Source organism: Somniosus microcephalus, chromosome 19 (assembly GCF_052327205.1).
Source record: "Somniosus microcephalus isolate GS21.2 chromosome 19, FLI_Smic_1.0, whole genome shotgun sequence".
NCBI classification, from domain to species: domain Eukaryota; kingdom Metazoa; phylum Chordata; class Chondrichthyes; order Squaliformes; family Somniosidae; genus Somniosus; species Somniosus microcephalus.
Genome location: NC_141005.1, coordinates 59,635,500 through 59,659,746, shown reverse-complemented (window position 1 = coordinate 59,659,746; position 24,247 = coordinate 59,635,500). Strand labels below are relative to the sequence as shown.

The 24,247-nt window shown below is 49.7% G+C and overlaps 1 long non-coding RNA gene across 3 annotated transcripts in view; it reads right to left on the bottom strand.

Annotated features, from left to right (window-relative positions):
• Window positions 1-2,788: 2,788 nt before the first annotated feature.
• The window catches only part of LOC147104504 (uncharacterized), a 49,718-nt gene continuing 28,259 nt past the window's right edge, over window positions 2,789-24,247 (bottom strand). For 2 of the 3 annotated variants that reach the window (XR_015072346.1, XR_015072347.1), the window contains exon 3: window positions 2,794-3,384. This is a non-coding gene — a long non-coding RNA (uncharacterized LOC147104504). Of the gene's footprint in view, window positions 3,385-24,247 lie in introns of all 3 variants that reach the window. The other variant, XR_015072348.1, reaches the window with a different exon arrangement.

Below are 24,247 nucleotides of genomic sequence, written 5' to 3'. Positions count from 1 at the left end.
CCGGAGTTGGACTGGGGTGGACAAATGTAAGAAATCACACAACACCAGGTTATAGTCCAACAGCTTTATTTGAAATCACAAGCTTTCGGAGCGCTGCTCCTTCTTCAGGTGAAGTGGAGAAATGCATAAAGACACAGCTTATATAGTCAGAGAATCATGTCAGATGTTTACAGGTAACCTTTCCAACTGCCATTTATCACACCTCGGCAGAGAGATAATCACAGCAGTCAAAGGTGTGAATGGTGTCCAAACAGGTCACCGCGCAACAATCACCAGGCAGGAGTGTTCCCTCCCAGTCGGGGAACACTTCAGCAGTCAAGGACATTCAGCCTCCGATCTTCGGGTAAGCATTCTCCAAGGTGGCCTTCGAGACACACGACAACGCAAAATCGTCGAGCAGAAACTGATAGCCAAGTTCCGCACCCATGAGGACGGCCTTAACCGAGATCTTGGGTTCATGTCACGCTACATGTAACCCCACCTGATGCAGGGTCATCCAGACTCGAGTCGACATTGGCTTGTTCTCTCTACACAGATGCGGCTGGACCTGCTGTGATTTCCAGCCAAAAAAAATGTTTTTTGTCTGTTTTTTTGTTTTTCATACAGACCCCAGCATCTGCAATATTTGACCCCTTGTGACCCCACCTCATTGTTCTTTGATGTAATGTTTCCCTGACTGACCTGTTTGGACACCATTCACACCTTTGACTGCTGTGATTATCTCTCTGCCGAGGTGTGATAAATGGCAGTTGGAAAGGTTACCTGTAAACATCTGACATGATTCTCTGACTATATAAGCTGTGTCTTTATGCATTTCTCCACTTCACCTGAAGAAGGAGCAGCGCTCCGAAAGCTTGTGATTTCAAATAAAGCTGTTGGACTATAACCTGGTGTTGTGTGATTTCTTACATTTGTCAACCCTTTGAGTGCCATTCCCCAATCAATCCTACCCAACTCGCTCCTCAGACCATCATAGCTTCCTTTATTTAAATTGAGGACCCTAGTCTCTGAGTCAACTACTTCATTCTCCATCTTAATGAAGAATTCGATCATATTATGATCGCTCCGACCCAAGGGGCCTCGTACAACAAGATTGCTAATTAATCCTTTCTCGTTACATAATACCCAGTCTAAGATGGCCTGATCTCTGGTTGGTTCCTCGACGGCACGGACTCGATGGGCTTAATGGCCTCCTGTGTCGTTATGACTCTATGACTTCAGAAACTCAAGTCCCAACATTCAGCAAACAGCTTGTTGTGGATTTTTGTTCAGCATGTCATGTAAAATGGAAGTTTGTGAGTCTGCAAACGCCCAATGGAGGTTGGGAAGTACACTGCCATCCCTGTATTGCACATCATTAATCGGGAAGAGGGGTTAGCGGGGGAGGGGGGGGTCATCTCCAAGTCTTCCTCATGTGTGTAAAAAAACTCCTTGCATTTATTAGCACCTATGACAGCACCTCCCAAACCTGTAACCTCTTCCACCTAGAAGGACAAGGGCAGCAGGCGCGTGGGAACACCACCATCTGCAAGTTCCCCTCCAAGTCACACACCATCCTGACTTGGAAGTATATCGCCGATCCTTCATTGTCGCTGGGTCAAAATCCTGGAACTCCCTCCCTAACAGCACTGTGGGAGTACCTTCAACTCACGGACTGCAGCGGTTCAAGAAGAAGGCCCACCACCACCTTCTCAAGGGCAATTAGGGATGGACAATTAATGCTGGCCCACAACCTCAGAATGAATATATTTTTAAACAATTAACGCCTTATATCACATCATTGAAATGTCTCAAAGTGCTCCTTATAATGAATTATCTTTTGGAGTGTATAGTATCATTGCAAGTTGTTGTGACTGTGACCTAGGCAAATTGCTGAATTAAGCTTCTATCCCTTGTATATCCTGTACAGATCAATCTCTGATTTTAAGCATCCAAAGTACAGTATAAAGTATACTTGTGTCAACTGCCTTTGTTTATTCCACCAAGCTTAACAGAACCTTATTTTGGTGTGGGAATTAGGCTGCGTGGAAGCTTATCATTGGTTCCCCCGATCACGTGTGGTTTACGCCAGAGAATTGATGTTTTTCGGAGTTTTGAGGAGCCACTTGGGAGCTGAACACTACCCAGACCCCAATAGGTCCTACTCCCAAATGCGTGAGACAGATATAGAGATGGCTTTAGGGCTGCTCTGTGGGATGCTGCGATCTGTTTTTAATGAGTGGAATCATCTGCCGCTCTGTCCCATGAGTTCTCACCCATCTCTTTATTTGTTTCACTTGTTTGATTGGGCAATTGTGCCGTTGTTGAAATAATGAGGGCTCTTTGTTGCCACCTGCGGAGATGGCTTAGTAACAGGAGAACTTGCTGGCGCTCATGATGTTGCTCTGAATTCTTGTGCTTTGCAAAATTCCAGTAAGAATTGGTTTCTCTCTTCCTGTAGATGCCAGTCACCACTGAATCCCAGAGGGAATCTCCATGAATAACAGCATGGTGAGCTAGATCACCCTTGATCTAACTGAATGGCAGAACAGGCCTGAGGGGCTGAATGGCCTACTCCTGTCCCATGTTCCTTTCCCGATGTGTGTGCGCACGCGCATGGGGTCTGTGTGTGTGGGCGCGCACGGGGTCTGTGTGTGGGCGTGCACGGGGTCTATGTGCACGCACGGGTCTGTGTGTGTGGGCACGTCTACGTGGTTGTGTGTGCATATGGTGCATGTGTGTGTGTGTGTGCATGCGAGTGTGTACACATCAGGAGAAGGAAGGATCATGCTCAGGTAGGTCTAATGGGCTCCCACTCCCAGTCAAATAGTGCACACACCGCCTAGACTAACACATGAAGAATAAGCACTTGTGTGTGGTATTGGTGGGCAAACTGCACTCAGGGAACCAACAAGAGTCAGTTGAAAAGGGAGAAAACAGAAATAAAACAAAAGCACACTGTTTGGCATTTTACCTGAAGACATTTTTATCACAGCTAGGAGCAAGATTTGGGTTCTGGAGATGGAGTGAAACTGAAAACCAAATTTCTTTATATTTTAACAGAGGCAATGCCACACCTGTGACATGTTGGAGACACTCCAGAGTCGCCAAACATCATTTCAATCTGGTTTAATCAAGTGTACAAAGGGACCAGACAATGCCTTAAACATTCACTTTCTTTATCAATCCTTTGTTAATTAAAACTGGCTGTCTTACCAAGTACACAGTTTCAATCCACTTTTGTCTTTTATGATAAATCTGCAATTAGGCTGAAAAGAATTGGAGGGATAATATGCATCCTTTCTCTTGAGTTTTGTTCACAATTAATTATTCAGAGCAAGGTAAGGTGAGAGGGGCTGCATCTGTTTTCTTTGAAGAGGTCAGAGGAACCTAAACATTAGCTGCCTGCGGAAATGAAAACCAGAACAGAGGCACAAGTGGGTTAGTAAACAAGTTAGAACAACATGTCAAGTTTTGCTACCACCAACTCCTTCGGTTTTCCCTTTTCCCCTCCAGTTTTCCCTTCCACTGTTTTTCTCCGCCCTGTAATCATCTCGAGCATCTTATCTGTACTCGAGGAGCACGAGAGAATTAGAAGTTGTTGCAACACCACACATCTATAAGTTGTTGTTGTAACACCACACCACGATAAGTTGTTGCAACACCACACCACTATAAGTTGTTGTTGTAACACCGCACCACTATAAGTGGTTGTAGTATCGCACATCTATAAGTTGTTGTTGTAACACCACACCACTGTAAGTTGTTGTTGTAACGTCACACCACTATAAGTTGTTGTTGCCACACCACTATAAGTTGTTGTTGTAACACCACACCACTATAAGTTGTTGTTACCACACCACTATAAGGTGTTGTTGTAACACCACACCACTATACATTGTTGTAACACCACACCACTATAAGTTGTTGTTGTAACACCACACCACTATAAGTTGTTGTTACCACACCACTATAAGTTGTTGTAACACCACACCACTATAAGTTGTTGTTGTAACACCACACCACAATAAGTTGTTACCACACCACTATAAGTTGTTGTAACACCACACCACAAAACGTTGTTGTTGTAACACCACACCACAATAAGTTGTTGTTACCACACCACTATATGTTGTTGTAACACCACACCACTATAAGTTGTTGTTGTAACACCACACCACAATAAGTTGTTGTTACCACACCACTATAAGTTGTTGTAACACCACACCACTATACGTTGTTGTTGTAATACCGCACATCTATAAATTGTTGTTGTAACACCACACCATGATACGTTGCTGTTGTAAAGGCACAGACTGTATAGACAATGATGATTTGATCCTTGATCTGTACTATCAATAAGGGTGTGCTACAATTGGCCTCCGCACCTCTGGCCTAGGGAGGGAAAAATATCAGGCAGGGGTTCCTGCTCTTGGTCAGGAACCAGCCCTCTCTGCTGGGAAGTGTGCCTCTGTGGATGCTGGTTGAGTATAGGATCGGGCCCTCCATAGTTGAATAGCCCGCTCACACTCCGTCTGCAATGGCCACTTGGTGAGGTACCAGGCGGCAGCTGTTTGTAAGACTTCGCTGTGCACAAATTGGCTGCCGTGTTTCTTACATTAGAACAGTGACTGCCCTTCAAAAGTACTTCATTGGCTGTAAAGCGCTTTGGGGTGCCCCGAGGTCATAAAAGGCCCTATGCAGATGCAAGTCTTTTTTCAATTTCTTGGAGCCTGCTCCTCTCTAGCCTCAGGGACATGCTGGCCATTTATATGTCCCTGACTGCAGGCCTGACTAAAATAAAGTAACTTCAGAGACCAGGGGTTCTCCTGGCCTGTATTGTTCCGTACGACACGTGCATTTGCCCATTGGATCGGGTGGGGGGTGGGGGGGAGCAGACTTCCACTTCTAGCTAAGGAACAGAGCTGTGCAGTGCAACACTGCCGGTACTGCCTGTGTGCCAGAGATTGCTGACACATTATACTTGGCGGAGGTAAAATGAACAGTGTTCAGCTAATCAAAATGTGGCATTTCACACAGGTACGACAGTACATAATTTGAGCTGCCCTTTGATATTTCCTGCAGTTTGAACAGGGACTCTGGCTGAGAACCACAGCTACTCACAAATGCTTTTCTCCAAACCTCTGAGGACGGAACCAAACATTGTACGGACAAACATTTTCAGAATAATAACATCTTTTTGTTTATTATTTTCCTTTGCAAGATAATCTCAGCAATTCATCCAGCCAGGCTTGCAGAGTAAGTAAACCAGGCAGGCCAGGCCTAGGCTGGGTGGAGTTCTCTGTGCAGCTGCTGTGGGCTGGCTGCCATGTTGGAACCTGTGAGATTCAACATTACAGGCGAGTTCGCCTGAAGGGAAGAAATTGGCAAAGAAAGAAAAGATTGTGAATGAAACCTCACCATCTGCTTCGAGGCACCTTGGCCAAAGGCCATCTTTAAAAGATTTCTTCTTTTTTAAACACTAATTAACGATAATCTTTGAATCTTAGCTAGCAACAAGTAGCACCTGCTGTGCAAACTCAAAATGACCGGTTCAATGCAGGCCTCAGCACTGACGAGGCCCTTCAGCTCCATGTTCTGATTTGTCTTCAATCACTTAATGCCTGGTAAGAACCAGCAATTTTACTTTGAAGCCATTTTCCCCAGCTACTTCGCAACACCCTCCCTCCCCCAACTCTCCACTTAAAGTAGTCAGCTCCCCAGGGAATCAACACCTGGCATTAACACCGTCCCGATGGCACTGACTCACGTTTGGGTACGGTTATCGTGGACGCTGACGGCTCCCTGGTACCTCACACAAATGGACTTGCTTCACGTATCAAGTTAGACAGTGAGGCTGGAATCATCCTCTTCAAGGGTATATCCAGTAGGGCGGGACAGCCACCTACCCTTCCGAATCCACCTTATCGTGACCCACTTCCCTACGTTGGGGTCATTTGCATTGCGCAGCGGACACCGCCGAGTGGCACCCTGCCAGTGCAGCACCAGCAGAGGCACTGAGGGTCCTTAAAGGGGCAGGAGCGCCCCCAAGATGGCAGCAAGGCTCCTACTGAAGGCCTCGGCTGAGACTGAAACCTTCAGCAGGTAGGTCCTGGGCCTGGATTGGAGGGAGAGGATGCCTCGATAGGGCACTCTCCCTCCACTGAGGGATCTGGGAGCCTTTACCACTGCGTGCACTCCACTTGCACCCCTGCTTCCCGGGGCCTATCGCCACCTTCAACATGGCAGCCCTGGGAAGCGAGTCACATCAAGGCTACTTATATCAGGCTGGCGTGAATCTGCTGCATCAAAGACCAGTTAGACACTGAGGGTGAATCGAAAGGTCAGATATTCCGGGGTAAGTAAACTCCACCTATTTACATAGGGTCCTGTAAAGTGCCTTGCCTGGAACTTTGCAAAATAAGAAAAATAAACCAGAATTAACAGCCTCTCTAAAAGAAAAGACCAACTTGCATTTATATAGCGTCTTTCACAACCTCAGGATGTCCCAACGTGCTTTACAGCCAATGAAGTACCTTTGAAGTGTAATGTAGGAAACGCAGTAGCCAATTTACGCACAGCAAGGTCCCACAAACAGCATTGAGATAAATGACCAGACCATCTGTTTTAGGTGTTGGTTGAGGGATAAATATTGGCCAGGACACAGGGGAGAATCCCCGCTCATACTCTCCTCTGAAATAGTGTTGTAGCATCTTTTACGGATAGGGATAGAATCGCGCCCAGCTGTGAGTCTCCTTTCCCCCTGCACCCCCACACAGTACAAATAGTCTCCCAACATTCACTGGCTAGGCTTACAAATGGGCACATGGGTGAGATACCAGAAGATGGTGAATGCCTGTGGAATGCCTTCCAGAGAAGAGGAGAGAAAGCTGGGCGAGGGGGTTGTGGGGGAGAAACAGAGTTAGCAGCAGTAATATAAGCTGCCTTTATAATGGCTTTCTTTGGAGAGTTTATCATCCTGGTGTTTATTCTATTAGTTCTGCTTTCCGTAGACTAGTGGCAGACAGTTAGCAAAAAGAGAGAAGAAGCTGGAAATACTCAGCAGGTCAGGCAGCATCTGCGCAGAGAGGGAGGTCACTCCATTGGTCGACGTTTCAGGTCTTAGACCCCTACCCTGGATTGGATCGACTGGCTGACTGGGTCTCGTCGGCTCCTGGATGGTAGCAGTTGGATCAACAGGTCTGCCGCTGGTGCACGGAGATCAGATTTAACCGGATAAACGCCGAGGGCAGGCTCCCGGGAAACCTGCTCCTGGAATCTGACTTACAAGAAGGCCGATATAAAAAGCCCTTTAAATAGGACTAAGGTGACCTTGTTGTCCTGCTCCCTGCCATATTAGTCGCATAACAAAACCGCCTGAATGGGGCGAGGGCCAATTCACAAAGGGTGAGAATAAACTGATATGACAACTTCCACAGCATGCATGTGGGAGTTTCCTAATGCGGTTAAGTAATGAAGGTTACTTTGTTCTTGCTCTCTCATGCACCCAAGGGTTGGACTAAGTAGCAGCAGTTGACGTACATTCCAATTACAGGGCGCTTTTACAGTGGGCAGTGAGCACACGGTTCTCCTGTCATAGGCCGCACTTGTGGCTGTAAATGAGGTGACCTGCCTTGTTCCATCATCAGTGGACACCCACATTGTGAGGTGCCGCCCTATTCTCCGGCACTGCCTTCAGACCTTTAATAGCATGGAGTCCACCGAGTGTGTATGATGTGTCAATCATATTAAAGCTGCCCAATGAAAATGCTCCAATTGGAAACGAGACCCAATGTGACAACAGGTGCAGACAACAGGTTCCCAACTGGAGTCCATTGGGCCTACGGTGAGATAGAATAAACAGGACACACATGGGAGAACAGTATAGTGGGGCTGTCCTGAACTACCAGCAAGATAAAAGAGCCAACTGCTGGAGCCGAGCTTGAGGTTGGGAAAGTAAAGCTGAAATGAGACTGTTATTATCCTCTTTGTTATTTCACAGGGCTGTTGTGCTCGCTGACCTACATTGGCTCCTAGTTCACCAACGCTTTGAATTTAAAATTCTCATCCTTACGTTCAACTCGCTCCTTGACCTCGCCCCTCCCTATCTCTTTAAGCTCCTCCAGCCCTACAATCCTCCGAGAACTCTGTGTTCCTCCAATTCTGGCCTCTTGTATATTCCCCCACTTCCTTCGTCCCACCACCGATGGCCGTCCCACCACCGATGGCCGTCCCACCACCGATGGCCGTTCCCACCACCGATGGCCGTCCCACCACCGATGGCCGTCCCACCACTGATGTGCCGTCCCACCACTGATGGCCGTCCCACCACTGATGGCCGTCCCACCACTGATGGCCGTCCCACCACTGATGACCGTCTCACCACTGATGGCCGTCCCACCACTGATGGCCGTCCCACCACTGATGGCCGTCCCACCACTGATGGCCGTCCCACCACTGATGGCCGTCCCACCACTGATGTGCCGTCCCTTCAGCTGTCTGGGCCCTAAGCTCTGGATTCCCTCCCTAAACCTCTCCTCCTTTAAGACACTCCTTGAAACTCACCTGTCCGAATGTCTCTTTCTTTGGCTCAGTGTCACTTGTTGTCTGATTACGCTCCTGTGAAGCACCTTGGGACGTTTTATAACGTTAAGTATAAGTTGTTATTGTAGAAACAAAAACTTGTATTTATATAACACCTCTCACGACCTCAGGCGAGATTGTAGGGAGGTCATCCGTTGAATCCCCGGCTCCAAAAAGCCGACGGGGAGATTTTCCTCAGCCCCTCCGCTTTTTCCGCTGCTGCCTGCCCGTCTGTCACAAGCAAATGATGGCAGGAAGGCAGGGGTTTGTGGGACTGTTGAATTTCCCTCGTTTTATGCCCCAGTCCTGCCTCCCTGAATCAATAAAAAAAGACTCGCATTTATGTAGCGCCTTTCATGATCTCAGGACGTCCAATAGCTGCACGGATGTGGTGCTGGGAGGTCTCTGTTGTCCGAAGCCAGTAAGTGAGATTGGTTCCCCTTCACGTGTCGGCCGGATAGTCACTAACTGTCCAGCCAACACGTGAAGGGGAACCAATCTCACTCTTAAGGGACAGCTTAAAGGGACTGCCAAAGCGAGGGCAGGGCTGCAGCAGCTCGGCAGCTCCTCCCCCCCCACCCCACCCTCCAAGTGTTGGGCTCCCATGTTCCACAGCGGACGTACCGCCCTCCATATTTAATCGACTCAACCCAGGAAAACGGGGCAGGATCACAGTCAATGTTCCCCATAATTTTTTTTGGGTGCGCAGTCCCTTTAAGGGGCTGCATGGCCCATTCACAGGTTCACACAGAATTTTAACATAAAAGAAAAAAGAAAGACTTGCATTTCTATAGCGCCTTTCATGACCACCGGACGTCTCAAAGCGCTTTACAGCCAATGAAGTACTTTTGTAGTGGCGTCACTGTTGTAATGTGGGAAACATGGCAGCCAATTTGCGCACAGCAAGGTCCCACAAACAGCAATATGATATTGACCAGATAATCTGTTTTTGTTTGTTACGTTGGTTGAGGGATAAATATTGGCCTGGACACCAGGGATGACTCCCCTGCTCTTCTTCGAAATAGTGGCATGGGGTCTTTTACGCCCACCTGAGAGAGCAGGTGGGGTTTCGGTTTAACGTCTCATCCGAAAGACGGCACCTCCGACAGTGCAGTACTCCCTCAGAAAAGCCGGTCCCGGGCTGCGCAGGACCAGCAGAGAGCTGTGCGGCCGCGCGGTTTACAGGGAACGTTGGTCACAGTGGTCTCAGATGAAAAGGTTCAAGTTTCGGGCAGACCCACACTGGAGATCACACTTTAAAAGTACTTCATTGGCTGTAAAGCACTTTGGGTGTCCTGGCCAATATTTATCCCTCAACTAACATAACAAAACAGATTATCTGGTCATTATCACATTGCTGTTTGTGGGAGCTTGCTGTGCGCAAATCGGCTGCCATGTTTCCCACATTACAACAGTGACTACACTCCAAAAATACCTCATCGGCTGTAAAGTGCTTTGAGACGTCCGGTGGTCATGAAAGGCACTATATAAATGCAAGTCTTATCCTGAAATTCACATATGTGGACTTCGAGCACCAGCTTACCCTCCCGATACTGGCCCAGCTGGCATAAGATAACTCGGCATGAGCTGGGCATCGAATTGGCACAAACCCTGGTCTGTAAGGCTTGGTTAGGTACCATACATTCACCCACTCAGTAATATTTTGTGATTAGTGCAGCATTACACAGATTAACTGGCACTCAGAAGCTTCTCTCAAAATTGTGGAAAAACTGTCACTTGACCTCTGAAGGCGAGGAGGAAAAGGACGCCATTGACAGCAAGGCCCAGTAAATTAAACTCGATCGCCAGAACCTCCCCCACAGCCAGCCTCTCTCTCTCTCTGCACTGACACATCCCAGTACTGCGAGCAACAAAAAGGCAATTGGAGCAGAGGCTGTAAAAGCCAGCCTCCCTTACTCTCCTGAACAATGTGGATTGAAACTCTGCAGGAGGTCAGGGTATTCCCTAGATAAGGAATTCTTAAGGCACTGCTGCTGCTCTTTCACACCATCCTTGACAATGTAATAAGGGTTTGTTTGACAATAGAACATGTCATTCACACCTGACAGTGTTTCTTTGCTGAGTACCGGCAGCTTGTTTCGAAGATAACAAGGCACATTAATCCTTCATCTTTAACAGAGAGCTGGTCATTATTTTTCCCTCCTGAAATGCTCTTCTGTAAGCAATGGGGTGATTGTAAATCAGCCAGACAACCCGTTAGTGAGTGAGCGATTCACTTCCCTTGTGTTTCTCCGAGGTTTTTTTTTGCCTTCTGTCCTCAAGATGGTGGAGTGGATTTTCAACCTGGCGCCCTGGCGTTACGGATCGACCGCCCGTTATAGAAATCAGGAGGTTTCCATAATGGTTGGAAAATTCACGCCCGGGCAACAAGTTGAAAATCCACCCCACCTGCAACTCTCATCAAAGCTGGTGTCGGCCCTGGCTCAGTTGGTAGCACTCTCGTCTCTGGGTCAGGGGGTTGTGGGTGCAAGTCCCATTCCAGAGATTTGAGCACGTAATCTATGCTGACACGCCAGTACAGTACTGAGAGAGTGCTGAACTGTCGGAGGTGCCGTCTTATCAGAATGAGATGTGAGGAGAGAAGAGAGTGAGAGAATGGCGGAGATGGAAATAGAATGGTCCAAGGACACAAATTTAAGCAAAAACATATATTGGAAGACGGGCAAGTTGTTTAATCATGTTTCTGGTTCGCCTAAAAGTGATTTAATCAGACGTGGCTCGCTCAGTGATGCATGGATCGGCCCACTGTTCCAAAAGGTTGGGTGGGCACCCCTGATATAAAGGACTCACTGCATGAGCTGCTGAAAATTAAAAGTGTAGAGCTGGCTTCCCACCATTTCACGAGTAGGTATCACGGGTCTCCGGCCGAGAGTCTTGAGCACATAATCCAGACTGACACTGAGGGAGTCCTGCACTGTCGGAGGTGCCGTCTTTTGGGTGAGACGTTAAACCGAGGCCCCGTCTGCTCTCTCAGGTGGACCTAAAAGATCCCACGGCACCATTTCAAAGAAGAGTAGGGGAGTTCTCCCCAGTGTCCTGGCCAATATTTATCCTTCAACCAACATCACTATAACAGCTGATCTGGTCATTATCACATTGCTGTTTGTGGGAGCTTGCTGTGCAAATTGGTTACGGCGTTTCCTACATTACAACAGTGATTACACTTCAAAAAGTACTTCATTGGCTGCAAAGCACTTTGGGAAGTCCTAAGTTTCGTGAAAGGTGCTATAGAAATGCAAGTCTTTCTTGAGCAGGAGCAGCAAGTGGGAGCAAAATAAACAAAGGAGAGTGGCACAGGCAGGTTGGGCGGAATGGTCCCACAAAAGCATCGCCAGACAAACCCAGACCTTTCCACTCCAAGATACCAAGGATCCATTCATTCACGAAACAAAACAAGTGGCTTTCCATTACATATGTGTAGTCTGGAGGCCTGGACTAATAATGCAGACAGCGTGAGTTCAAATCCCCCATCGCAGTTTGAGAATTTGAGCTCAAAAGCTGGTATCAGTGAAAGTGACCATGAAGTTGTCGGATTGTCGTAAAAACCCAACTTCTTTTCTGATGTCCTTTAAGGGAGGTAACCTGCTGCCCTTACCCAGTCTGGCCTATGTGTGACTCCAGTCCCACAACAATTGACCTCTGAAGTAACATAGCAAGCCAGTCAGTAGGACAGGTGTCCAAAACCTTGGTCAAAGAGGTAGGTTTTAAGGAGCGTCTTAAAGGAGGAGAGAGAGGTAGAGAGACGGAGAGGTTTCAGGAGGGAATTCCAGAGTTTAAGGCCTAGACAACTGAAGGCGCGACAGACAATAATGGCGCGATGAAAATCGGGGATGCGCAAGAGGCCAGAATTGGAGGAGCGCACAGATCTCGGATGGTTGTAGGGATGGAGGAGGCGGAGATATGGAGGGGTGAGGCCCTGGAGGGTTTTGAACACAAGGATGAGAATTTTAAAATTGCATTGTTGCTGGACCAGGAGCCAATATAGGTCAGTGAGCACAGGGGTAATGGGTGAATGGGACTTGGTGTGAGTTAGAATACGGGCAGAGGAGCTTTGGACAAGCTCAAGTTTATGGAGGGTGCAAGGTGGGAGACCAGCCAAGAGAGCCTTGGAATAGTCGAGTCTAGAGGTAACAAATGTTTTGATGAGGGTTTCAGCAGATGAGCTGAGGCAGGAGCGGAGATGGGCGATGTTAAGGTGATGGAAGTAGGCGGTCTTGATGGTGGAGAGGATATGGGGTCGGAAGCTCATCTCGGGGTCAAATACGACACCACAGTCGCATAAGAACAAAACATAAGAATTAGGAGCAGGAGTAGGCCATACGGCCCATCGAGCCTGCTCCGCCATTCAATAAGATCATGGCTGAACTTCTACATCAACTCCACTTTCCCGCCCGATCCCCATATCCCTTGATTCCCTTAGTGCCCAAAAATCTATTGATCTCAGTCTTGAATACACTCAACGACTGAGCATCAAATCCCTGGGGTAGAGAATTCCAAAGATTCACAACCCATTCAGTGAAGAAATTTCTCCTCATCTCAGTCCTAAACGGCCGACCCCTTATCCTGAGACTATGACCCCTAGTTCTAGATTCTTCGGCCAGGGGAAACAGACTCTCAGCATCTACCCTGTCAAGCCCGCTAAGAATTTTATATGTTTCAATTAGATCACCTCTCATTCTTCTAAACTCCAGGGAGTATAGGCCCATTCTACTCAATAAGTTGCGAATAGTCTGGTTCAGCAGTGGTCAGATATATCGATGAAGTCGGTGGCTAGGGAAGGAGTTTTTGGCGGGGACCAAAGACACTGGCTTCGATCTTCCCAATATTTTAATTGGTGAAAATCTCTGCTCACCCAGTTCAAGGTGTGGAGATGCCGGTGTTGGACTGGGGTGGACAAATGTAAGAAGTCACACAACACAAGGTTATAGTCCAACAGCTTTATTTGAAATCACAAGCTTTCGGAGCGCTGCTCCTTCGTCAGGTGAAGTGGAGAGATGCATATAGACACAGCATATATAGTCAGAGAATAATGCCAGATGATTACAGGTAATCTTTCTAACTGCCCTTTATCACGCCTCGGCAGGGAGATAATCACAGCAATCAAAGGTGTGAATGGTGTCCAAACAGGTCAGTCAGGAAAACATTACATCAAAGAACAATGAGGTGGGGTCACAAGGGGTCAAATGTTGCAGATGCTGGGGTCTTCCAATACACACCATTCAAATGAGCAGAGATTTCCACCAATTAAATATTTCTGTTTGTTGGCACCGCTGCTCCTTTAAATAATCTTACCATTAGGCGATCAATGGGAGCTTGTGGGGCCCACAAAAATGTGGGTCTCCACACTTTGCGAGTGCCATTGACAGTGGGAGAACTGTGTGTCTGTCGTCAATGAGGCTTCTGAAACGTGTTCAAAGTGCCTTACGTTCCACAAACAATCGCCTCTCCTCCTTTCTCTTGGTTCAGCAGTGATTCCAATTACTGGATTGCCGTGCTGGGAACGGCCTGTCCGCCAGCTAACGAACACAGGGGAGAGGTGGGTAAAGAGGGGGAGGGTCAAAAAAGACTGACCTTGCAGCGGAACAACAATGATTAGGTGGATGTGTTTGGCTCCGAGGCCCCTGTAACGCTGCTTTCGCAGAGGGAACACAGAGGTGTTTGTCAAAACTTTCAAAACCCTTCTCTTCAGTATCTTTGAGGCCCGGGCAGTGTTTTTTTTTAAAGCAGATTTTTAATGAGATTCCACTCCCTCTTTTTCTTTCTCCCGTTGACATAATTAAGCACAAAGTACTCCTCTGGATAACCTTTGACCCGCGAGTCCCACCTCATTTACACATGAAATAAGAGATGGGGACCTTTTTTCTTTTCTCATTCAGGACGAGTCCGGCCCCTTAAATCGCACAATGAAGAAAGGAGCAAAGCTTTTGTAAGCAGCGGGCCTTTGAAAAGGCTGTACTGGGCTCACAATGAATTACCCTTTTACTTCATTCCAGCCCATCTGCACTGGCACTTTGAATTGGATCGAATCAGAATCAAGAAATAATCAGGTGTAAAATTAAAGGGGATGACCACGCTTCCTTGCACTTCCCAGCTCTAGGGGTTGTTTTTTTTGTGTGCCACATTTATTTGTTCTGCCTGTTTTAAGTTTCCTCCTCTCCTCGACCCACATGTCTACTCCCAGGCCATAGCCTATCCCAGGCATTTCCCCCTGGGACAGCAGTATTTAAATGGAGACCCACAGCCTCTGCCAGCTGCTCTCTCCCTTTACCTTCCAGTTGGTCCTTTCAAAGCCACAATTCGTGGTTAGTAGGCAATAAAAAAACAAATTTGGCTCCGTGTATATAGATTTCCATCCGTCTTTTGGATGAGACGTTAAACCATCTTTTCCCTCTCAACCGATGTCACTAAAACAGGTTGGCTGCTCATTTTCACATTGCTGTCTGTGAGATCTTGCTGTGTGTAAATTGCCTGCCGCGTTTCCCTACTTTACAACAGTGACTACACTTCAAAAGTACTTAATTGGCTGTAAAGTGCATTGGGACGTCCTGAGGTCGTGGAAGGCGTTATTGAACTGCAAGTATTTTTTCCTTCTTTTACGTAGAGATTGGATGCCAGACCCATGAGAATGTGGGACTCCGCTGTGGTTGGACTTCTGGAGGTCCTCCTGCTTTATACTAGAGTGCCACTGACAGCAGGAGTACCAGCAACCACACTCCTTCCAAGTCAAAATTGCCTCTGACAAGATGGAGACCATTCAGCTTTGGGATCCCTGTGTTAAGTTGTAAGTTCGGACAGTATTGTATTGTTTTGTAACCTTGAACTCATGTTCCTTAAGAACTGGACTGAGGCGTAAGGAATTAAAAAAATGTGGTGTGGTAATTTGGTCGTAACCTGCCAGAATCAAGGAACTCTTTGGGGTCCACTCAGGATCAAAAGGAGTGAGGCTGATCATAACCCTGCTTAAGACTGAGCAGTGTTGATTTATGAGTGAGATATGTCAAAATAGGTGACATTTTTAAACCAAAACAAGTGAGACTCACTGTAAACGAACGAGACTTGGCATGAATGATTGTGGTGCCAAAGCAGCGAACAAACAGCCAGTTTACGAGTAGCTTCCTAGAATAGCGCCATCTGGTGCACAGGGTACACGTGTCACTGCGTATTATTTGTCATATAATAAAGGCGATTTCCTCCCCCATAGGAATTGATAGACTAAAAAGTTCATCTTCTACCATGCTGGTAGTCGCGTGATACAGCGATAATGGAGTTGTTGACCAATCATAGCAATCATGCTCTATCAATTAGTCTTACAACAGACCCTGAAACCGCCCCCCATCACACAATGGATAACAGAGTTTTTGGTACAGCAATACCTTTAAATGACAGGTAAAAACCAGGGTGAACGCGGTCCAGAAACTCACTTGAACATCATGGGGGAGCACAGCCAAGAACACTTTGCACCGCAACGGTCTATTCTGCTGCAGAATACTGCTCTGCCTCATGGCCCTGCAGTCGCCACACAAAGATCGTGGGTGTGCAGTTAAATGCCGCCAGGAGCACGGTGTCAGGGTCGCTTAGGTCCACTCCAACTGAGTGGCTCTCGGTGCTGTCCCACATTGTCCCGCCTGCCATTTGCCGCGACGCCACCATGCTCCGCGAGATGGAAAAATTCATGAGCAAAATCGACCTTCCCATTCACTTGAAAAGCCCACCACGAAAGCGCTTAAAATCGCGCTGGCCATTCTGGGAAACAGCAGCCAATATTCATGCAGCTGATATCAACTCACTATCCAGGTGGGCAACATAAAGAACAAACACCTCATCACTGACCCAACAGCAGAGGTCCCTGGCTTCGGCCTCCCCCCACACAGTGGACAGCGCTCAACCCAATCTGCACAGGGCGTGGATGGTGCGGCCACCTGCTCCACCAGTGGAAGATGAGGGACGACCCATAGTGCGACTGTGGCCATGAGTCCCAGACCATGGAACACATCACATCAACCTGCCCACTGAGATCTGTTGAGGGAGGCACCTCATTTCTCCATTTGGCATCTCAGGCGGCCATTGAATGGATAGCCAAACTAGACATCCCATTATAAGCTTTTCCCCTCGTATGAAAGTAGTAGTAATGACAGGTACAAGATCAAAAGAAAGATTTGCATTTATGTAGCACCTTTCACATCCTCAGGACATCCCAAAGTATTTCATGTCCAATGAATTACTTTTAAAATGCAGTCAATGTGTTACATAGGCAAGCATGGCCGTCAATTTGCACGCAGCAAAGTTCTGCACACAGCGAAATCCCACGCACAGCGAGCTCCCACACACAGCGAGGTCCCGCACACAGCAATATCCCGCACACAGCAAAGTCCCACGCACAGCGAGCTCCCGCACACAGCGAGGTCTCGCACACAGCGAGGTCCCGCACACAGCGAGGTCCCGCACACAGCGAGGTCCCGCACACAGCGATCTCCCTCACACAGCGAGGTCCAGCAAACAGCGAAGTCCCGCACACAGCAATCTCCCGCACACAGCGAGGTCCCACACACAGCGATCTCCCTCACACAGCGAGGTCCCGCTCACAGCGAAGTCCCGCACACAGCAATCTCCCGCACACAGCGAGGTCCCGCACACAGCGAGCTCCCGCACACAGCGAGGTCCCACACACAGCGAGGTCCCGCACACAGCGAGGTCCCGCACACAGCGAGGTCCCGCACACAGCGATCTCCCGCACACAGCGAGGTCCCGCACACAGCGAAGTCCCGCACACAGCGAGCTCCCACACACAGCGATCTCCCGCACACAGCGAAGTCCCGCACACAGCGAAGTCCCGCACACAGCGATCTCCCTCATACAGTGAGGTCCTGCACACAGCGATCTCCCGCACACAGCCAGGTCCCGCACACAGCGAAGTCCCGCACACAGCGAAGTCCCGCACACAGCGAAGTCCCGCACACAGCGAAGTCCCGCACACAGCGATCTCCCGCACACAGCGAGGTCCCGCACACAGCGAAGTCCCGCACACAGCGAAGTCCCGCACACAGCGAAGTCCCGCACACAGCGAGCTCCCACACACAGCGATCTCCCGCACACAGCGAAGTCCCGCACACAGCGAAGTCCCGCACACAGCGAGCTCCCACACACAGCGATCTCCCGCACACAGCGAAGTCCCGCACACAGCGATCTCCCTCATACAGTGAGGTCCTGCACACAGCGAAGTCCCGCACACAGCGAGGTCCCGCACACAGCGAAGTCCCGCACACAGCGAAGTCCCGCACACAGCGAAGTCCCGCACACAGCGATCTCCCGCACACAGCGAGGTCCCACACACAGCGAAGTCCCGCACACAGCGAGGTCCCACACACAGTGAAGACCCTCACACAGCGAGCTCCCGCACACAGCGAGCTCCATCACATAGCGAAGACCCTCACACAGCGAGCTCCCGCACACAGCGAGGTCCCTCACACAGCGAGGTCCCGCAAACAGCGAGGTCTCGCACACAGCAAGGTCTCGCACACAAAACGGTCCCTCACACAAGGTCCCTCACACAGCGAGGTCCCTCACACAGCAAGATCCCTCACACAGCAAGATCCCTCACACAGCAAGATCCCTCACACAGCAAGGACCCACACACAGCAAGATCCCTCACACAGCAAGATCCCTCACACAGCAAGATCCCACACACAGCAAGGACCCACACACAGCAAGGACCCACACACAGCAAGATCCCTCACACAGCAAGATCCCTCACACAACAAGATCCCTCACACAGCAAGATCCCACACACAGCAAGGACCCACACACAGCAAGGACCCACACTCAGCAAGATCCCTCACACAGCAAGATCCCTCACACAGCAAGATCCCTCACACAGCAAGATCCCTCACACAGCAAGATCCCATACACAGCAAGGACCCACACACAGCAAGATCCCTCACACAGCAAGATCCCTCACACAGCAAGATCCCTCACACAGCAAGATCACATACACAGCAAGGACCCTCACACAGCAAGATCCCTCACACAGCAAGATCCCTCACACAGCAAGATCCCACACACAGCAAGGACCCACACACAGCAAGGACCCACACACACATCAAGATCCCTCACACAGCAAGATCCCTCACACAGCAAGGACCCATAAACAGCAAGATCCCACACACAAGATCCCTCACACAGCAAAATCCCACGCACAGCAAGATCCCACGCGCAACAAGGTCCCACACACAGCAAGGACCCGCACACAGCAAGATCCCGCACACAGCAAGGTCCCTCACACAGCAAGATCCCTCACACAGCAAGATCCCACACACAGCAAGATCCCACACACAGCAAGATCCCACACACAACAAAGTCCCGCACACAGCAAGATCCCTCACGCAGCAAGATCCCTCACGCAGCAAGATCCCTCACGCAGCAAGATCCCTCACGCAGCAAGATCCCTCACGCAGCAAGATCCCTCACGCAGCAAGATCCCTCACGCAGCAAGATCCCTCACACAGCAAGATCCCTCACACAGCAAGGTCCCTCACACAGCAAGGTCCCTCACACAGCAAGATCCCACACAGCGAGGTCCCTCACACAGCAAGATCCCACACACAGCGAGGTCCCTCACACAGCGAGGACCCTCACACAGCGAGGACCCACACACAGCGAGCTCCCTCACACAGCGAGGTCCCTCACACAGCGAGCTCCCTCACACAACGAGGTCCAACACACAGCGAGCACCCTCAAACAGCGAGCTCCCTCACACGACGAAGTCCATCACACAGCGAGCACCCTCACACAGCGATATCCCTCACACAGCGATATCCCTCACACAGCAAGGACCCTCTCACAGCAAGGACCCTCTCACAGCAAGGACCCTCTCACAGCGAGGACCCTCTCACAGCGAGGCCCCTCATACAGCGAGGTCCCTCACACAGCAAGATCCCACACACAGCGAGGTCCCTCACACAGCAAGATCCCGCACGCAGCAAGATCCCGCACACAGCAAGATCCCTCACACAGCGAGGTCCCTCACACAGCAAGGATGCACACACAGCAAGGTCCCACACACAGCAAGATCCCTCACACAAGATCCCTCACACAACAAGATCCCTCACACAACAAGATCCCACACACAAGATCCCACACACAAGATCCCACACACAGCAAGGACCCACACACAGCAAGGACCCACACACAGCAAGGACCCACACACAGCAAGGACCCACACACAGCAAGGACCCACAGCAAGATCCCACACACTGCGAGGTCCCACACACAGCAAGGACCCACACATAGCAAGATCCCTCACACAGCAACATCCCGCACACAGCAAGGTCCCTCACACAGCAAGATCCCACACACAACAAAGTCCCGCACACAGCAAGATCCCACACACAGCGAGGTCCCTCACACAGCAAGATCCCTCACACAGCGAGGACCCTCACACAGCGAGGACCCTCACACAGCAAGATCCCGCACACAGCGAGCTCCCTCACACAGCGAGCTCCCTCACACAGCGAGGTCCCTCACACAGCGAGGTCCCTTACACAGCGAGGTCCCTCACACAACGAGGTCCAACACACAGCGAGCACCCTCACACAGCGAGCCCCCTCACACGACGAGGTCCATCACACAGCGAGCACCCTCACACAGCGATATCCCTCACACAGCGATATCCCTCACACAGCAAGGCCCCTCTCACAGCGAGGCCCCTCATACAGCGAGGTCTCTCACACAGCAAGATCCCACACACAGCGAGGTCCCTCACACAGCAAGATCCCGCACACAGCAAGATCCCGTACACAGCAAGATCCCTCACACAGCGAGGTCCCTCACACAACAAGATCCCTCACACAACAAGATCCCTCACACAACAAGATCCCACACACAGCAAGGACCCACACACAGCAAGGACCCACACACAGCAAGATCCCACACACTGCGAGGTCCCACACACAGCAAGGACCCACACACAGCAAGATCCCTCACACAAGATCCCACACACAGCAAGATCCCTCACACAAGATCCCGCACACAGTAAGATCCCGCACACAGCAAGATCCCGCACACAGCAAGATCCCTCACACAGCAAGGACCCACACACAAGGTCCCACACACAGCAAAATCCCTCACACAGCAAGATCCCTCACACAGCAAGGTCCCTCACACAGCAAGGTCCCTCACACAGCAAGGTCCCTCACACAGCAATATCCCACACAGCGAGGTCCCACACACAGCAGGATCCCACACACTGCGAGGTCCCTCACACAGCGAGATCCCTCACACAGCAAGATACCTCACACAGCGAGGACCCTCACACAGCGAGGACCCTCACACAGCGAGGTCCCTCACACAGCAAGATCCCTCTCACAGCGAGGCCCCTCATACAGCGAGGTCCCTCACACAGCGAGCTCCCTCACACAGCGAGGTCCCTCACACGACAAGCTCCCTCACACAGCGAGCTCCCTCACACAGCGAGGTCCCTCACACGATGAGCTCCCTCACACAGCGAGCACCCTCACACAGCAAGGTCCCGCACACTACAAGGTCCATCCCACAGCAAGGTCCCACACACAGCGATCTCCCCCACACATAGCGATGTCCCTCACACAGCCGACCAAATAAATGACCATTTAACCTGTTTTGGTGGTGTTGTTTGTAGGATAAAAATTGGCCAGGAGACCTCTCCTAGTCTTCTTCCAATAGTGCCGTGGGATCTTTCATGTCCAGCTGAAGAGGCAAATGGGACCCTGATCTATGGTATCATCTGAAAGGCAGCACCTCCGACAGTGCAGCACTCTCTCAATATTTCACGGATGCGTCAGCCTAGATTATGTGTTGAAATCCTGGCTGTTGTGTTTGCCTGCCTAACAGCAGGTAGTCACTGCCCTTCAAAGTAACTCATTGTATCTCAAATGCTTTGAGATGTGATAAGAAGGTGCTATAAAAATGCAAGTCATCCTTCCTTGTCTGCTGCACCTGACTTACGTCAGACAGGAGGTGTTTAGTACTTGCAATCTTTGCAGATCTTGTGCATAGCTTTCTCCCGTGAAAATTCTGGTGAAGGTTCAGCACGACTAATGGAGGTCCCACTGTATGTGCAGCTGCTGGGGTCAGTGATGGGATCTTCCTTGCTGGTGCTTCGTCTTTGGAACTTTAAGCTATGCCTCTATGATTTACTGGGCCAGAGAGATAAAACAACACTTGAGTTTTTCTGCCTCCCGATGCACAAATCTAGCACCCCAATTTGGATGACGGCTCCAGTCGATGTTTACATCAGCGGGGCACCTATACTGCCACGGAGGCTGTTGTGTTGTTTGGTGCACACGTACGCTGACATTATACAAAGGGCTAAGTCCCCTGATGGCTCAGCAAATTTATCCAGCGAGTAGCTGGGCCAAATGGCACAGGAGGATCCCAGGTTCAATTGTTATCGAGTGACCGCTGCTAGAAATTCACATGTTGTGGTCGTCAAATAGGGACTAGATTGGGCTCGACTCACCTTCTGACCTCTCAAAGCCTCTCCATCACCTGCAAGGCTCAAGTCAGCAATTTAATGGAATACTGGATGGGTGCAGCAACACTCTGAAAGTTCAACACCGTCCAGGACAAAACAGCCTGCTTGATCAGCGTCCCTGCCAATGGACTCAATATCCACCCCCTTCAGCACCAGCACAGAGTGGCTACAGTATGTATGTTCTATAGGCTGCACTGCAACAACTCACTGTAGTTACTTCAACAGCATCTCCCAACCCATGACCTCTACCAGCAAAAAAGACAAGAGAAGCAACGTCATAGGAACACCATCACCTCCAAGGTCCCCTCCAAGTCACACACCATGCTGACTTAGAATAATTTTGTGCTCACAGGAGGAGGCCATTCGGCCCACCATGCCTGAAAGAGCTATCCAATTAGTCCCACTCCCCCGTCCTTACCCATAGCTCTGCAAAATTTTCTTTTTCAAGTATATATTCAATTCTCTTTTTAAAGTGATTATTGAATCTCCTTCCACCGCCCTTTCAGGCAGTGCATTCCACATCATAAGCTAGAAGACAGCTCAGTGGGTTGGCAGCTGAATTGAAGCAATAAATTTTGACTTCTGGGTTCTGCATTTCCAAGCTGCACAGCGGGTGTGATGCGTACCCGCATGACGCAATCTCAGCTCTATTTAAAAGGTCTATGCACAAATGGAAGATGGAGGAGCCAGGAGGTGTTTACGATGGATGCTGCGCATAGAGCAAGGGCAGCGCCCAGATTTAATGATGTCTCGCTGGAATTACTGCTGGGTGCAGTCAGGAGGAGGAGGGACATACTTTTCCCCAGCGATGGGAGGAAGAAACCTTCAGCTCTCACCAAGAAGGTGTGGTTGGAGGGAGCTGAGGGGGTGAGCAGCAGGAGCGACTTGGATGCAATGTAGGAAGCGGTTTAATGACCTAACCATTGTTAGTGAGTACATGTGCTGATTCACCTAAATCCTGTGCTTTAAGCCCCTGCCCTTTCACTCTGTCTTGCTAAGTGTTCGCCATCACATCACTCCTCACACCCACTCAACTTTCAGCAGCATCCAGTCTTCACTTTCTATGCACTTCTTCACTTCCCCATTTATCCATCCACCGTTGACACTCACCCCAATCCTTATTTAATGTGACGCATCTGTCTCACAGTCACCCTCACCGAACGCACTGCATCCATCGAGTGAACACCTCACCGTCACTCACTCACAGGTCTGGTTTTTTCGCCGCTTGTAGTAGAAGAGACTGCAAAACGCAAGGGAGAGGGAGAGGACTGGAGGTGGGCTGCTACAAATAGTCCAGCTAACAGATGCAGTGGAGGAGGCCCTGGAGATAAGTGGCACATCTGCGTCCCTCTCAGTCGGAGATGGGGAGACAGGGCGTTCACAGATAGCTGGTGACAGAATTACAAGTATGCTGACTGTATTTCATCAATGGCTGAACAATGAGCAGACTGAGTATGGTGAGTGTCAAAATTGTGATTTTGCCACGACTAAAGTATATCCCTTTCTTTTGACAGGAAGTATCGCAGGACATCCATGAGGACGATTCCTCAGAGGACCTAATTCTTGCTGAGGGTGCACCATCACAGCACCTAGAGCCGTGCACCAGCGCAGATACTTGCACTTCGGTGGGTCCACTCAGAGAGTTATTTGGGTTTTCACCTGGTGATTCACACCTCACAAGTGAACACGAGTAGACATTGGTGGCAGGGACAGGTGTGGAGAGTCTGCGTTGGGGGGTGGGGCGCAATCCTCTCCAAGCTCTGCTCAGCTGGACACAGATGCTGAACCCCGGGGGTTATCGTTGAGAAGGAAAATGCTAGAGGTGCATCAGCAACTTGGCCAGGTACTGACAGACGTCCACGCACACTCTCCACAATGGTAGAGAGGATGGAGCAGTCCAACTCGATCACTAGTGGATTGGTGGAGCAGGGAATTACAAGAATGTCTGCCATGGAGAGAGAGTGCGGTTGCTTCCATGAAGCATCAAGCACGGCTCTCAAATGAGTCCTTGCAGGCCATGACCACAGCCGTGCAGACTTTGGATGACAATTTGTCTGCCGTTTTAAGCAGGATGACAGATACCTTATCCGTGACCTTACAACATTTCACTGATCTCCACCAAGCTGGTCTGCAGCAGAGTGGTAGGAGTGATGTTGC